Here is a 16174-nt window from a genome sequence, read left to right as displayed (position 1 = left end):
GCTTTCAAAGCGCGCGCGGGGGGGGGGGGGTGTGTGTTAAGAACATATGCTACAGTGGGTGAATATAAGAGGAAGGTGGTGAAGTACGTCTAAAAATGGAAGAATTTCATCTTGAGTTTGGAAATAAGGTCTTCTGTAGGGATAAGTCCCGCCCCTTGGGGGGGGCGTGTTCGCCTCCAGCTAATGTCTGCCTATAAATTTGACGAGCATGCTCCCAGTTGTCTCTTCTGCTTTCCTGGTCTCCACGGGAACAGTGGTTCTGTAAGTCTATTTCTACATTAAAAAAACTATATATATTTTTACAATCTGTCTGCATTCGTTTACGCCGCTACAGTCTTCTCAGAGTGGGCAGTCAAGAGACTTGTTGCTTTCCAAAAAACAAACAAACAAAAATCAAAACAAAAAGAAAAAAAAAAACATTTACAGGTAAAACAACAACAAGAACATATTCTTATTTCCTTCTAGCTGGTTCCAGGAAAAACATCGTGTTCAGGCACCAGTGAAGCTATATATGCGTGAATAAAATCTAGGCTTCAAATTAGCGTGAGACTGTGAAGTAGAAAGTCTTCTATTTCATCTGTAAATTATAATTATCATTTGTTGAGCGCAGTCTGTGGTCTGGTTCTTATTAGTTTATAAAATAAGTAAGAAATATTTATAAATCAGTGTTTTAAATGGTTAGGTTTGATTTCCTTGTATTGAAAATCCACAATCTATAAACTGTAAGGACATTTTGCAAACTGTACCAAACTTTAAAATAGCTTTTAATCCCACAGTAACAGCAGACTTATTTGACATATTTATGATTTTTGTGCAATTAAAACTTTTTATATTTGTTACATTGTATTGTTGATTTTAGTGATGAAATTTGCAATACCCTATTTCACGGATATAAAAATACATACATCTCATTGCTAAACACCCAAAATCAAACCTTTGCTTAACCATCTAGCAACCTCCAGATAAAAGTTACATTCTGAAGTGGATGATGTCACTGGAAGCTGTGCAATCCTACAGGGCTGAAATGTTCGGCGACTCCACCCCTTGACTTGACATTTATGGAACTCTTGTAAATTGTCCAGTATAAAAACTGCACAGCTCCATGAGCACTCAGGAGGCAGAGGCAGGCGGATCTCTGTGAGTTCGAGGCCAGCCTGGTCTACAAGAGCTAGTTCCAGGACAGCCTCCAAAGCCACAGAGAAACCCTGTTTTGAAAAACAAAACAAAACAAAAACAAACAGACAAACATCAAACAACAAAAACAAAAAACAAAAACTGCACAGCTGCACCTGATGGTTCTTACTTCACACTGCTCACAGGTTTTGGAAATTGGGTATTGTCAGTCTGGTATTGCTCACCCTATGTTGCCTGTTAAGTAGTTTCAATCTATTTTCTTATATCAGTCTACTGAATGGTCTTTCTTACTCCTTTCAGCAAACATTGGTAAGCCTCTCTATTCTGATTTTATCTATTCATTTTTTTCTTTGTATCCTTTTCACAAAAGCAGTATGGATTTTTTCTACATGCAAGAAAATGCATTAATACATTTCATGTTACAACAATGACAAGGTGTTTTAAGAAAGGTGGTGCCTGTGTTGTGTCTTGTAAAAAAGAAAGGACATGTAGGGTATGTACGCCATAATGAAGCACCTTCCAGGTATGAGAGAAGGGTGCGTTTAAAGGATCCAGTGAGGAAAGAATGCTCAGAGGAATTCAAAGGCACCAACAGAATCAGTGATAAAGTACCACCATGACTCTGGAGAAAATGACAGTAGCCAGGCAGGAAAGTCTGTTCAAGGATACCTCAGTCTCGTGATACAGAGTTAGGTTTATAGTCAGTGTTAGGATAATTATAAAAAATAAAAGACTTACGTGATCAAATTATTAGTCATAATATTACCAATTAGTAAGAAAATTCTGTAGTAGAAAAGAGAACACGAAGCAGAGAGGACAAGGGAAGTTGCAAAAAATGACAGCATTGGTTAAAAAAAGAAAGAATAAAAAGGTGAATAACTCTCTATGAACTAAGTGGGAAAACAGGTGATTGCTTTTTCGATGGGGTAGGCGATGAGGTCAGTTCTACAGATGGGAAGAAATGAAAGGGAATCTAGTGTGCAGTTGATTCTCTGCACACGTGAGCCACACTGGGAGCAAGGGCTTCCTCCTATTATCCCCTAGGCCACTAATCTGTCTATTTCCAAGCATGCAAGCTATTTCTGGTTATCTCTTCTTTTGAATCTTTATTTTAATGACTCATGGTTATACAAAAGTTCATATAGACTCAGTCTTCCACATGTGTTGGTGCTTCTGTATGACAGGATATAGCTCTTCCACTCAGAGGAAAAGGGAGAAGAAGAAATGTTGTATAGTGTGAAAGTGTGTTTTCATTGGTCAGATCATGTCTGGCAAGACTGATTGGTTAACTGAGCAATTGCCTACTTATTTTAGTTGGGTAAATCTTGACCAGTTTTAGCATCATCTAAAAGGGTCTCGTAGCTTTAAATTTTTCTCTTGTAACTCTATCTTCTTTTTGCTATACCTATTTCTTGACTGTACTTCAAAAATATACCCCTTTTAAATTTCATGAGTTCAGGTTTTATTATTGTAAACTCATCGTTATCTCTAAGGCTTCGTTTCTAAGAGTTTATTTTCTATAGTAATGTAGCTAGCTACACGTACATTATTTATCTAGTTTTTGCATTTGACATTTTGACTAGTTCTTACTCTGAAGCTTCAGTGTCGCTACATTTCCCAGGCTCCTTCTGACCAGCCTGTGCCTATGCTCCATCATTTCTGAGAGCCTGGCAACCCATCCCCTTTGCATTCAGCACTTCATCCACTTACATCTGGATAAAATTGTTTGTTCTCATTTTGCATTTGTTTTCAAGTTTTGATTTCTTATTGCCTTCTCTTTGATTGTTGAATTAAATAATTATCCAACCCTTTTCTTCCTGCCAGTTGGGATTTGCCCACTTTTCCTATTATTTTGATTCCATAACCAAGGATCTAGAGAAAAACTAAATCTGAAAACTTTCTCTTTCTTTAACTCATATCCTGACATATATTACCAGCTCGTGAATTTAACTCTCCCTTGCTTGGAAATTCTATTTCACATCAGCTGCAATGCTTACCTTTCTATGACCCAGTTCATTAGCTCTGTGTTCCTTAATTTATTAAGTCCTCGGACCTGCGATCATTTCCTTTGTTTCTGTAGTCACTATTCTGAGCTTCCCAGCACGTCTTTGCTCATCTATATGATCTTTATATGCAAAGCATATTTTCATTATTAAAATAATTTTCCAAGGCACACAATTTTAAAGACTAGCAGTTCTGTCTGTAAACACACAGCTCCACTGTTTTTGGATGACCATGCATCCTGTAGAAAACTGATTTCAAAGCCTTCCATTTTGAGCTCCTTTTTCTTCCACACAGCTCCTTTCAAAATCTCTTTGTCTTTGATGTCTATGGTTCCATGTAGTGTTTATAGGTATGAGCTTCTTTTTAGTTGGAGGTTTCAATTTGATGTGCTTATAGCTGTTAGTTCAAATTTGTCTTTCATCTGTGATATTTTGAAAAGGTCTCATCATCAGCTCTTCAAACAAAACTTCTTTTGTCTTCTTTAAATCCTTACTTGATGATCTTTCTCCTATATCTTCTACATTTTAAAAACTATTCTCTAAAGTCTTTCTGTTTGTTTTTGTTTTTCTCCTGTGTATTAGTATTAATAAATTCATCTGAGAAAACACAATTTGTTAATTCTTTTTATTACTCTACTTAATCTGCTAAGTGTATTCTGGTGTCTTAGTTCAATAATTCAGATTTAATCTATAAACATTCTATGCAATTCTGCACAGCTATTATGCTGGCTAGCATGGTCAGACCTGTATTTAATGTTCTTAATGTAACTATTTACATATAGAAATGTCTTCTGATAGTGAAGAACATGGGGAGCATATTCCTACTGCTTTTCCTTTAGAGTTCATTATATTTCTGTCACTTTGTACGTGTTGATTCTCTTCTACATTTTGAAGTTTAAAATCATCTTGATATTTTTTTCTGCAGAGAAAATTCATTTCCATAAACAAATATTAGCAGCGATTCTTGCAATTACACAATGCCTGTGGCTGCAAGTCTATTGAACTATTAAATGATAGATTCTGTGATATGAACTTCTCGGTTTCAGCATCTTTAATTGTATTATAGTTTCAAAATGGCCATTTGCTTGTCTTTCTTATTTATTTATTTATTTATTTATTTAAGATTTCTGTCTCTTCCCCGCCACTGCCTCCCATTTCCCTCCCCCTCCCCAAATCAAGTCTCCCTCCCTCATCAGCCCAAAGAGCAATCAGGGTTCCCTGTCCTGTGGGAAGTCCAAGGACCACCCACCTCCATCCAGGTCTAATAAGGTGAGCATCCAAACTGCCTAGGCTCCCACAAAGCCAGTTCGTGCAGTAGGATAAAAACCCATTGCCATTGTTCTTGAGTTCTCAGTAGTCCTCATTGTCCGCTATGTTTAGAGAGTCCGGTTTTATCCCAGGCTTTTTCAGACCCAGGCCAGCTGGCCTTGTCCCTGAGTGAGGTAAGCCAGACCCCAAAAAAGGAACATGGGATGTATTCACTCATATTTGGTTTCTAGCCATAAATAAAGGACATTGAGCCTATAATTAGTGATCCTAGAGAAGCTAAATAAGAAGGAGAACCCAAAGAAAAACATATAGGCATCCTCCTGAATATTAACCTTCATCAGGCGATGAAAAGAGACAGAGACAGAGACCCACATTGGAGCACCGGACAGAAATCTCAAGGTCCAAATCAGGAGCAGAAGGAGAGAGAGCACAAGCAAGGAACTCAGGACCGCGAAAGGTGCACCCACACACTGAGACAATGGGGACGTTCTATCTATCGGGAACTCACCAAGGCCAGCTGGCCTGGGTCTGCTTGTCTTTATTGAAAGTGAAAGTGTAGAAACTGTTTGCTCACTTTATCTTTGTTTTCATCCTTGAATTCCTTCCTTTTCTGAAAGGGTCTACAAATGTTTACAATGGAGATCTTCACCTATAAACATTATAGATTTGAAGTTCCTTACCCGCTGTTCAGGGATATTAACAACCAGACCTCCTATTTATGCAAGTTGACAAAGGTACTCAGTGAAAATGTAGCTGGTTTGACCACCCTCCTACAAATTCACTAAAGTGCATTTTAATACGCATTTTGATGTTCTTAATAGGACTTAGGAAGCATTTCTCATTTGTGTGTTGTGTCAACTGGAAAGGCTGTGTAGACTATTCCATTTTTGTTTGTGCTCAGATATGCCTTCTTAGTCAAGAGGACATATGACTATAAAGCCCCATAAGATCTGGGCATAAATGTACACCTTGAAATCTCAGAACTTGAAAGGCTAAGGCAGAAAGATCAGTTTAAGGACAGTTAGGCTACTTGAAATCATGTTTTTAATAAAATGGGGATGGTTTCAAGTTGTAGGTTTTAAGTTGTGCTTAGACTGTGTGTAAATAGTCAATAAAATGCAAAATTGGTTTCTCCTTTATGTAAAATCACTCATGGAGCTGGAATAAAATAACTGCTAAAGAGGAATATATAAAAATCATCAGTGATTTGTGGATATTCAAAATATAGATGTTAGACAAATGAAAGGGTTACATTTTAAAATAGATTTATTAATTTTATTTTTTGTGAGTGTTTTGTCTGCATAAATGTATATGCATCACGTGAGTTCTTGGCTACAGATGGTTGTGATCCACCAGGTATGTGCTAAGCATTGAGTCCAGGTTCTTTTTAAGAGCAACAAGTGCTCTTACCTTCTGAGCTATCTCTTCAGATGCAACTGCTGCATGTTCTAAATAGCAGAAATAATAAGCTGTCTCATCATAGTAAGAAACAAAGATGCATTTATCTAAAACTATCTAGTTTTTTTTTAAATTAGCTCCAAAATAATTTGTGAAAGTAAATATACATGGTGCCAATATAAGCAGTAGATTTGGAGTGTGTAAATAAAGAAACGTAGAGAAAACTGCAGATAACCTTTAGCCCAGGAGCAGTGTCTATGATTAGAAAGGAAGGTTGTTTCTATAGCTTGTACCAAAAAGTATCTGATGGACTTATACGCACTTCACTGAAACTCTTCCACTCCACCATTATGTGTTATATAGAACACAAGCCGTCCATGCAATGCCTTCTAGCAGACCAGCATGGCTTCCCTTGTTATCTTTAGGTCAGAAGCACCTGCTCCTAAAAAGAAGCCTCCTCACATTGTGTCCTTATTGAGTGCATCTTATTGAGTCCACTGATCATCACCTTTTCACTGTGCTGAGAATGTATTGTAACTTCCGTCTCTGGCTACATTGTCGACCAACTTTTCTTTCTATGATGCATGTAAAGAAAGTAGTTTCTGGAGTTGACTGATGGCTCTGTCCTTTCTTTCTGCTTTTCCCTATTAGAAAATGAATTCCGTCATTGATAATTTTGTAACTGTTTTGATCACACACAACCCATCCTTCAATTCTACCCATATCTACCTTCCTCATTTCCTTACCCACCCAAATTTGTGTGTGTGTGTGTGTGTGTGTATGTGTGTGTGTGGTGGTAGGGGGGTGTTGTTGTTTTAACATGCGTCAAGCCTAATTGGTGCTGACCATATATTATTGGATGTGTGGTCTTCTACTGTAGCATCATCAACTCACCGGAAATTACATTCTTAAAAGAAAATGCACTCTCTCCATTCTAGCAGCTAGCAATTGCCAATAGCTTCTTGGCTAAGGGTAAGCTAAATTAAGATGAAATAAATACTTCTAACAGACCCCATCATTTAGTAAGATAGAAGTAGGAGTTAAAAATCTGCCAACAAAGATGTCAAAGAGACAAGTAAAAACCCAGGGCCACATGGATTCAGTTCAGAATTCTACCAGATCTTCAAAGGACAGCATATACCAAATTTCCTCAAGTTATTGTAAAATAAAAAAATGAAAGAACATTTTCAAAAGGTTTTTATGAAGAAATATTACCCTGATGCCCAAACCAAACAAAAGCCTATCAAAATAAAAATATATGTCAATATCTATGGCAAAAATGTACTCTTTTCTTCCCTAATGTGTTTGTTTGGATCATTGTTCTGCTTCCAATAGCAGATCCCTTTAATCTTTTAGATTTTATGACTTTAGAATTTAGTGTTCATGATCATTTTCAGAGCTGGTTATAATGAAGTATGCTTCTTTTAATCTCCTTGATATCATGTTTATTTATCAGGTTGTAACAATGCCATGAAACACACACATCTTTTATCATTAAAAATGTAGGCATTGGAGAGAAGGATGTCATCAACAAGCATTAGGGCCTGGGCCCAAATATCCATTACCAACACAAAAACTTTGCTTGCCTCATTCTCCAGCTTTATAAGCAGAAAGAATCAGATTCCCAAGAGCTACCTGATCCAGTTAGCTGAAACTGGTAAGCTTCAGTCTCAGTTGGATGTTTAAAGGCAGTAAGATAGGGTGAAATAAGAAGACACCCAATGCCCTGTCCTGGATTGCACACGTGCATGCACACTCATGCATGCAACACACACACACACACACACACACACACACACACACACACACACACACACTTCCTTCATTTTAGCAAGACACGGGGGTGCACACCAATAACCCCACCAGTCTAGAAGTAAAGTCATGAAAATTACTGAAATTTGAGATCAGTCTGAGCTATGAGTTTCAGGCCAGCAGGAGCCATCTATTAAGACCCTGTCTTAAACAAACATACAATGAGGAAACAATAATAACCTCATAGTTTGATACAGAGAATGGAGACTGAATTTAGTGGGCTGAAATGACAAGAAACATAAAACAAGAAGAAGGGTCAGTAAAAGGGATAAACCACAGTTCGGGAAATAAAATAATTTAGCAGGAAATTTATGAGGAAATCAGCCAGCATATTGCATCATCAGGATCTGGAGGCAAAAACTTAGTGCAGTGAGGAAGATTTGCTAGAATGAAACATTTCAGAGACCCAGAAGTTGGCAGTACTTAGAAGACCAATGATATCATCAGTAAGTAAAGGATAAATTCAGAGAAGCTTGAGAACATGGGAGTCAAACATAAACAAGTTAGGTGAATACACAGTCACTCTCAAGTTGTATTTGTAAAAAAAAAAAGTGTTTGCCATTGATTATCTTTCATGTTAAAAATTAATTTTAAAGTAATAAAGTAATTTTCTTTTTCTAGCAGGGATATAGCCTAAAGCATTTAGTTATTTTTGTGAATGGCTACTTTGAGGATACTTTATCTGTCATCTTATATTATTTCAAATTGTGACTTTTTGGTACCATCTCTATGTGTTAGTGTTATTTTCCTCACATAAATCACTAAGGGTAGTCTACTAATGGCTTACAAGGCTACCTTGTAATTTTGTTTAAAATATTTCCAATTCAGTATGATTTTATAAAGTCTAATAGACTGAGTTGGAAAGCATCCCCAAATTGCTGCAGCCATTACTTCTGTTTAAAAGGCTGCCAGAAGGGACTTGAATTCCAGGATGTTTTTATCTCAGAAAGCTGGCACATTTGAAACAGGAGGTTCACTCATTATGACCCAATGAAATCCACCTATGGAAACTCTCTTCATGAAAGGCTCACCTTTAGCATACTAGATACTAACGAGCCCTGCATTTCACTCTCTGGGTTCACCTAGTTAGAAGACTCAATTCTGCAGTCTTGATAAAATGGATGGTGAGAAGACAGCAAACATGAAAGAATCTGCAGGTGCTAAAAATGTTAGAGCTAACTGAATAGAACCAGCGTTTCATGATGCAAGGACTTCTTCAGCATATTTATTAAAATACTGAATACTAATGAAATTATAGATAAAATACTATAAAAATCAATGTAAGTGGTTTCAATGCCAAAAGTAGGGTTTCTTGAGATGAGTAAATAAGTTACTCCTGGCTTATCTAAATATCTATTTCAAAGTCATTCTAAATGCTCTTAAAATAAACGACACTTGCTGCTGCAGAGTGTTCACTCAATGCTAGGTGTTAAGATACACACAAAGATTATACCCTTATGACAGACAATAGCATATTTTTAGAAGTGCCTAAAACACAGAAGAGTTAAAAATATTATTGGCAGAATAAGTGATCAATCAAAGCAATTTTATTTCAGGATGTTTTCTCTCCATTGCAATTTGTGCTTTGTTATTTTGAAAACAGATACCAATTTCTTTTGGTTGAATTCGTTCATTCAAAGAGGACCATGAATAGAAGTTGACCCAATCACACCATCACCAACGGTGAGAAACAGAAAATCCTCAAGGAAGCATGAAACCATTGGGGCTACTCTTGTAGAAGAAAATAAATGTTAGCAATGGATTTCAAACTTGTAGTTTGTGTGCCACTCTGTGAAAATGAATGAATACATTTCTTGTACAACAGTGTATATGTCTAAAGGTAAGAGTATAACCTTTGAAAACTAATAAGAATTTAATTGTAATAACCCATAAAACCGTACTCTCTGAACATAGCGGACAATGAGGACTACTGAGAACTCAAGAACAATGGCAATGGGTTTCTTATCCTACTGCACGCACTGGCTTTGTGGGAGCCTAGGTAGTTTGGATGCTCAACTTACTAGACCTGGATGGAGGTCTTCCCCCCTCCGTCCATGTCTAGGAAGGTGAACATCCAAACTGGCTAGGCTCCCACAAAGCCAGAACATGAAGTAGGATCAAAACCCTGTGCCATTGTCCTTGGCTTCTCATCAGCCCTCATTGTTTACTATCACCAACCCTGCAACAGACAAAGGTCTGATTTCCAAAATATATAGAGAACTCAAGAAACTAGACTTCAAAATGCTAATTAACCCAATTAAAAAATGGGGCACTGAACTGAACAGAGAATTCTCAACAGAAGAAGTTCAAATTGCCAAAAGACATTTAAGGTCATGCTCAACCTCCTTAGCGATCAGGGAAATGCAAATCAAAACAACTTTGAGATATCATCTTACACCTGTCAGAATGGCTAAAATCAAAAACACCAATGATAGCCTTTGCTGGAGAGGCTGTGGAGGAAGGGGAACCCTCATCCATTGCTGGTGGGAATGCAAACTTGTGCAACCACTTTGGAAATCAGTGTTTCGGTTTCTCAGGAAATTCGGGATCAACCTACCCCTGGACCCAGCAATATCAATCTTGGGAATGTACCCAAGAGATGCCCTATCATATGACAAAAGCATTTGTTCAACTATGTTCATAGCAGTATTATTTGTAATAGCCAGAACCTAGAAACAACCGAGATGTCCTTCAATGGAAGAATGGATGAAGAAAGTGTGGAATATATACACATTAGAGTACTATGCTGCGGTAAAAAACAATGACTTCTCGAATTTTGCAAGCAAATGGATGGAAATAGAAAACACTATCCTGAGTGAGGTAACCCAGACCCAAAAAGATGAACATGGGATGTACTCACTCATAATTGGATCCTAGCCATAAATAAAGGTCACGGAGTCTATAATTGGTGATCCTAAAGAAGCTAAATAAGAAGATGAACTCAAAGAAAAACATATAGTTATCCTCCTGGCTATGGGAAGTAGACAAAATTGCCTGGGAAAAAATTGGGATCTTGGGGGTGGGGTGGGATGGGGGTAAGAGGAGATGGGAAGAGAAAAATGAGAAGGGGAGGATGGGGGAAACTTGGGGAAACAGGATGATTGGGATAAAGGAAAGTTGGATAGGGGAGCAGAGAAGCACAATTCTTAGTTAAGGGAGTCACCTTAGGGTTGGCAAGAGACTTGAACCTAGAGTGGCTCCTAGGAGCCCAAGGCGATGTCCCCAGTGAGTTCCTTGGGCAGCTGAGGATAGGGAACCTGAAATGACCCCATCCTATAGCAATACTGACGAATATCTTGCATATCACCATAGAACCTTCATCTGGTGATGGATGGAGATAGAGACAGAGACCCACACTGGAGCACCAGACTGAGCTCCCAAGGTCCCAATGAGGAGCAGAAGGAGGGAGAAGATGAGCAAGGAAGTCAGGACCACGAGGGGTGCACCCACCCACTGAGACAATGGGGTTGATCTATTGGAAGCTCACCAAGGCCAGCTGTACTGTGACTGAAAAAGCATGGGATAGCTTTTATTTCTTAACAGAGGGATCTGAGACTATTTTGCAAGTTCTTTTGACATTGCATAAAAAATAAACTTCTGCAACGAATTGTGGGCTATAACAGCCAATTTTCGATGAGTACTACAGGTAAAAGTAACATGTACCTTTATTTTATAAAAGAAATAATTATCTATTTTAAAGAATCAAAAATATCTTGAGGTCTCTTCAGCAGCACATATACAAAACTTCAAATGATACATAGATTAGCATGACTCATGCTCAAGGACAACATGCAAAACCATGCAGCCTTCATATTTTTATATATTATATGATGAAAGCATTTAAATTAAAAATGGGCATGAAAATAAAATAAAGTGATTTGTTTAACTCTGTAAGAGTCTGTGGTTTTTTTTTGGTTTTGTTTTTTCAAATTTGTTTACCCAGTAGTGATTCATGGAAATCTTTAAACTAATATTGATAACATTAATGGAACTTATTCTTAAACTTTTAATAGGTTGAAGGATGGAAATTGAATATCTGTTGAACAGTCTTTGTGACTTAACACTCTAGGAAAAAGAATGGTTATCACATGGAGCACTTCAATGTAGAAACGGGAAACTGCTAATGACTTGGTGTTAATGTTCACTACTAAACAGACATACATTACCATTTATTCTTAAAAACAAAAGTCTGCCCCAACAAACCTTCTGTCATCTGTTCTTTTCTTAGTTTAAAAGGAGTAGGGAAATTCTGTTTCAAATAATTGTCATAAAGTTTCTAGGATCTTTCTAGTGTAATGTAGGAGAAAAATGAAATTGTAGCATTTTGTGGTTAGTTTCTTCTATATTTATATGATCACACGTTTCCCATACCTATATTTTTTTTTCCCAAAAACAACTTTGAGAAATAGCCTCATGATCTCTCATTTAAATAGGTAAACAGTCTTCTCTTAAGTAAGTGTTGGGAGTGTGGCAAGAAGGTCCTTATACCCACAGATCTCAAGAGAAACCAGGAATCTTAAACACACAGGATTGGCTTTCCAATGGGAAACATGAAGATCCTATTCTTTCATCTAGAAAGCTGAGAATCAGGAGTGATAAATAGCCTGATGATTTGTGTTATTTGTTGACTCAGGACATATAAAGCTCTTACAACCAAGACCAGAGGTGGTTAGTAATCTAAATGACCCCTTATAGCCAGAGGTTTCCCCAAGCTCCCACAATCAGGACCAGAAGTGGCTAGTAGCCCAAATGATCTTTACCCTATCTCTATGACTGATACCAGGCCAGACAGACCCTTAATCCCTTAAGATAGTACATGTAGCCTATCTCTAGAACCAATCCTCTTGGGAAAAAAATGGCATGTGCCCTGTAATTATGCTTCCTTGTACCCTGGGATTGTTCTTAGCAAAACTTTTTCTAAGCTATACTGCACTTTGGGAATAAACCACCTAATATCAGGCTTTAGAAATTTTGATTCAGGTTGATGAAGTCAATCTGAACCGGATGTCCATCCTCATCTCTTTGTAGTTCACTTCTGTCTGACACCTGCAGACAACCCCTCAAGTGTGTATGCTCTCAAGATCCTCACACATATTTCAGGTTACAGACATTTGGTTCAAATGCAAAGTAACAATTTAAAAACCTAAAGCTAAACTATTTTAGAAAATAGCATATGCGAATAAGTACATAACCTGGTTCAGTGTGCTGGCTTCTGGTTATTATATCAAAGGTATGTTCTGTAGAAGAAATAATGTTATACTTCATTAAAATTAAAATCTCCTCCTTCACAAAGTCACTGTTAAGAAATATTAAAAGACCAAGGACACACTAAGAAGATGTTTTCCAAGAGATGTGGCATAAGGGACCGTTAGCCACAATATACAAAGAACTATAAAAGCTAATAGAAGACAAGTGATTTGATTTTTAAAATGAGTCAAAGTTCCAAGCAGGAACATGAATTGATACCTTACCAGAGAAGGCAGACAGCTGGAAATAAGATACAAATAAAAGGTTTCCTTGACATCAGAGATATAAAAGATAACAATACACACCTATTAACATGTCTGAAATATAGACCACTGACAATACTCAATCCTGGAGAGGGTGTGGAGCCACGGTGAGAATTCAGCATTGCTTTTGAGAAAACAAAACCAAGAACCAATACTGGAGTCATTTTGCATTTTCTTAGAAACTAGGTACAGTCTTGTTAGATACTACAGCAATTCCATAATCATTTCTCCATGTTTGCACAAATACCTACATATTGCTACTATAGTACCTTCATTCGTTACTAAACTTAGAAGACATAAATACCCCTTTCAGAAGGTGAATGTATAAACTATCTTTGGTTCAAGTAGACAAATGGAATATTATTCATTACTAACACAGAAAGAGACACAAGCACGTTTAAACACACATTAAAAAGTGCAAGAGGCTATGCTGAAAAGATACATGTTTACAATAACATGTATGCATGGTACTCTGAAAGGGCAAAACCCATGAAGACAGTAAAAAGTCTAGCTGTTCCCAGGATTTAGGGGATTAAGGAGATGCAGACTGGTGAAACATAGAAGACCTTTAAGTCAATGGAAATGTTCAGAGTAATGCCATAGTGGTAGGAGGCTTACTGCTATCAATTTCTCCATCTTGTGGAATTTTCAGCATCCACAGAGATTTTCTAGGGTTGGAGAAGAAAAGTCACATGTTCTTTATGATTTGAAGATACTGTTCTCCTAACTATCATGTGTCCATGTATGTGTGCATGTATGTATGCGTGCATGTGTGTATGTAGTACTCTATCTATCTATCTATCTATCTATCTATCTATCTATCTATCTATCTATCTATGTATCTATAATCTATCATCTATCTATCTCTATCTAGGTCTATCTCTATCTATATAGCTGTAATTGTTGATGTAGTATAATATTCACCAAGGAAACCAAGAAGAGGTAATAATAAACTAGAAGGAAGACTAGAATGCAGGAAAAAGGACTTGTGGGCTGCAGAAGAGTATATAAAACTATTTTTTAAATGTCTGTCTTGGGTTTCTTCTTGTATGTAGAAAAATGTAAATGAAAGTGAAATCATAAAGCCCCAAGTTCAGCTCCATGGCTTCAGAATGGCTGTTCTAACCATTTACTGAGAAGCATGCACTGTGAGACAGGCAGACGTTCACCTGCTTGGCCACCTTAATTTAGATGTGCAAAAGTTTTGTTCCTGACTTCATTACAAGAGTGCTTTTATTGTTAAAAGATAGAAAAATCTTAATACATCAAAAACAGAAGCAAAGCAATTAATTTGTTTCTGTTCACAGTAGTCAAAGTTAGACAATCTGTGGCATTTCTAGGCTCCTAAATGAAGTGCTAATTTGATAATAACTTCAATTTGGAAAATGTTGGCCTAAGGAAAATGTAGCTGAAAATAACACATTTATTCCTTAAAGTCGGCTATAACTCACCATTCCATATGTTCGCAGGTCTACTTAATTTAGAAAATTCATCCTTTTGTAGACAAATGTCATATAAGTCCATACCCCCATTACAAAACACATGAAGACCACAGAGATCATTTACATTTATCTTAGCTGGCACTCGAGAAATAAAGGTCTTTTTTCCCTTAATTTATATAGAAATTGGGGGAATGATTTGGAAACCATCATATTTTTATCGAGAATCTTGGTGCCGGCGTTAAAATGTCAAATCTTAAGTCAAAGAGTATCAGATGTTGTTTCAGCTCAGTGATTAGCTAACAAATGATAAGACCCACAGGGAAAGTAGACATTCTGGGACTTTTTTTCCTCATTATTTTGCTCACAGCTAATAGCTTTCTTCAGAGTGTCTTTTGTTTATCATTATTGTGTTTTATTTTCTTTGAAGATGAAGGCATCCTTCACACATTTTGTATTTATTTATGAAACTTCCCACAGGAAAACCAAACCAAAACAAAGCAAGGATATAATGCCAAATGATTCTAATTTAAATATCAGTAAAATTATGTCATAATATGGTTACCACATGCTGTTAGTATTAATGTGCTCTTTTCCCTATTCTAACCCAGATAAAAACTGAATAAAAAATTTCTCAGGTACTACTCATACATAGGGGATGATTAATTATACTGCAGAGAGGGCTCTTTGTTACAATTTAAGAAAAAACATCTACCTTAGGTGCCAAGACTCCAGCAAGCATGGTGCTGAATGGATTTGTATGAAAGAGAAAATTATGAGCAGCAAACTTAGATAGCAGTGTGTTGAGCGGTTGCTAGCTGGTGGACTCTAAACAACCCTAAACCATCAACAAGTCTAGCAAAGACAACAGACATTATCACTAAAATCCCATCTAAGAGCAAGGACCAAAGAAGAAAATCACTCTTTAGTGTGTTATAAATGCTTTCCTCTTGAAGTCTGTGGTGCTGCAGCTTCAGCTTTTAAGAGCCACTGGTGACCGGGAAGCTGCTGCCCCATGGCCTCTGAGAACACATAGATGCCACTGGTGAAAACACTAGGAACAGTGATAGGTTCTCTACTAAATGTGAAAAATATCTCTTAAAGAATGACTCAAAGGCAAGGTCATATATGTATATTTCAGTATTTGAGGAATGATAAGTTTATTTTACAGACAAAATTTGCAAGATAATTTCATAGACTTTCTGTATATAAAATGTATTGATTGTATGTATCTACATATGAGTCAGCATTCATCAATGTCTCTTTGTGAAAATATATGCATCTCAAATTTGTGAAAATTTTGACCATGTCTGATTTTAAAGAACCTTAGTTTATTACAAATCCAGCACATACATATGTCAATAAACAAATATGTATTGAGACCCAAGAGAACTGTAGGTGGCATATTTTTCTACCCATTAAGAAAATACTACGTTCTGAACAGTACACACACACACACACACACACACACACACACACACACACACACATTCTGACAGGTCTAACTAATCACAGTACTGAACACAGATAATTTGAAAGACAAGAATATATATGCTTACAATTTTAACACTGCTGTAATTAAATTAGTATTATAGGCATTGTAGGAAAG

The 16174-nt window shown here is 36.9% G+C and overlaps 1 protein-coding gene and 1 pseudogene across 5 annotated transcripts in view; one reads left to right on the top strand and one right to left on the bottom strand.

Moving 5' to 3' along the window:
* The window catches only part of Mdga2 (MAM domain containing glycosylphosphatidylinositol anchor 2), a 716330-nt gene that overhangs the window by 90204 nt on the left and 609952 nt on the right, over positions 1-16174 (bottom strand). The gene's annotated exons all lie outside the window — the stretch shown is intronic.
* Positions 11335-11435, top strand: LOC142835454 (U6 spliceosomal RNA; annotated as a pseudogene).

Source organism: Microtus pennsylvanicus, chromosome 14 (genome assembly GCF_037038515.1).
Source record: "Microtus pennsylvanicus isolate mMicPen1 chromosome 14, mMicPen1.hap1, whole genome shotgun sequence".
Taxonomy (NCBI): Eukaryota; Metazoa; Chordata; class Mammalia; order Rodentia; family Cricetidae; genus Microtus; species Microtus pennsylvanicus.
Note: the sequence above shows the minus strand (reverse complement) of the source record. Positions and strands in the feature narration are given on the sequence as shown.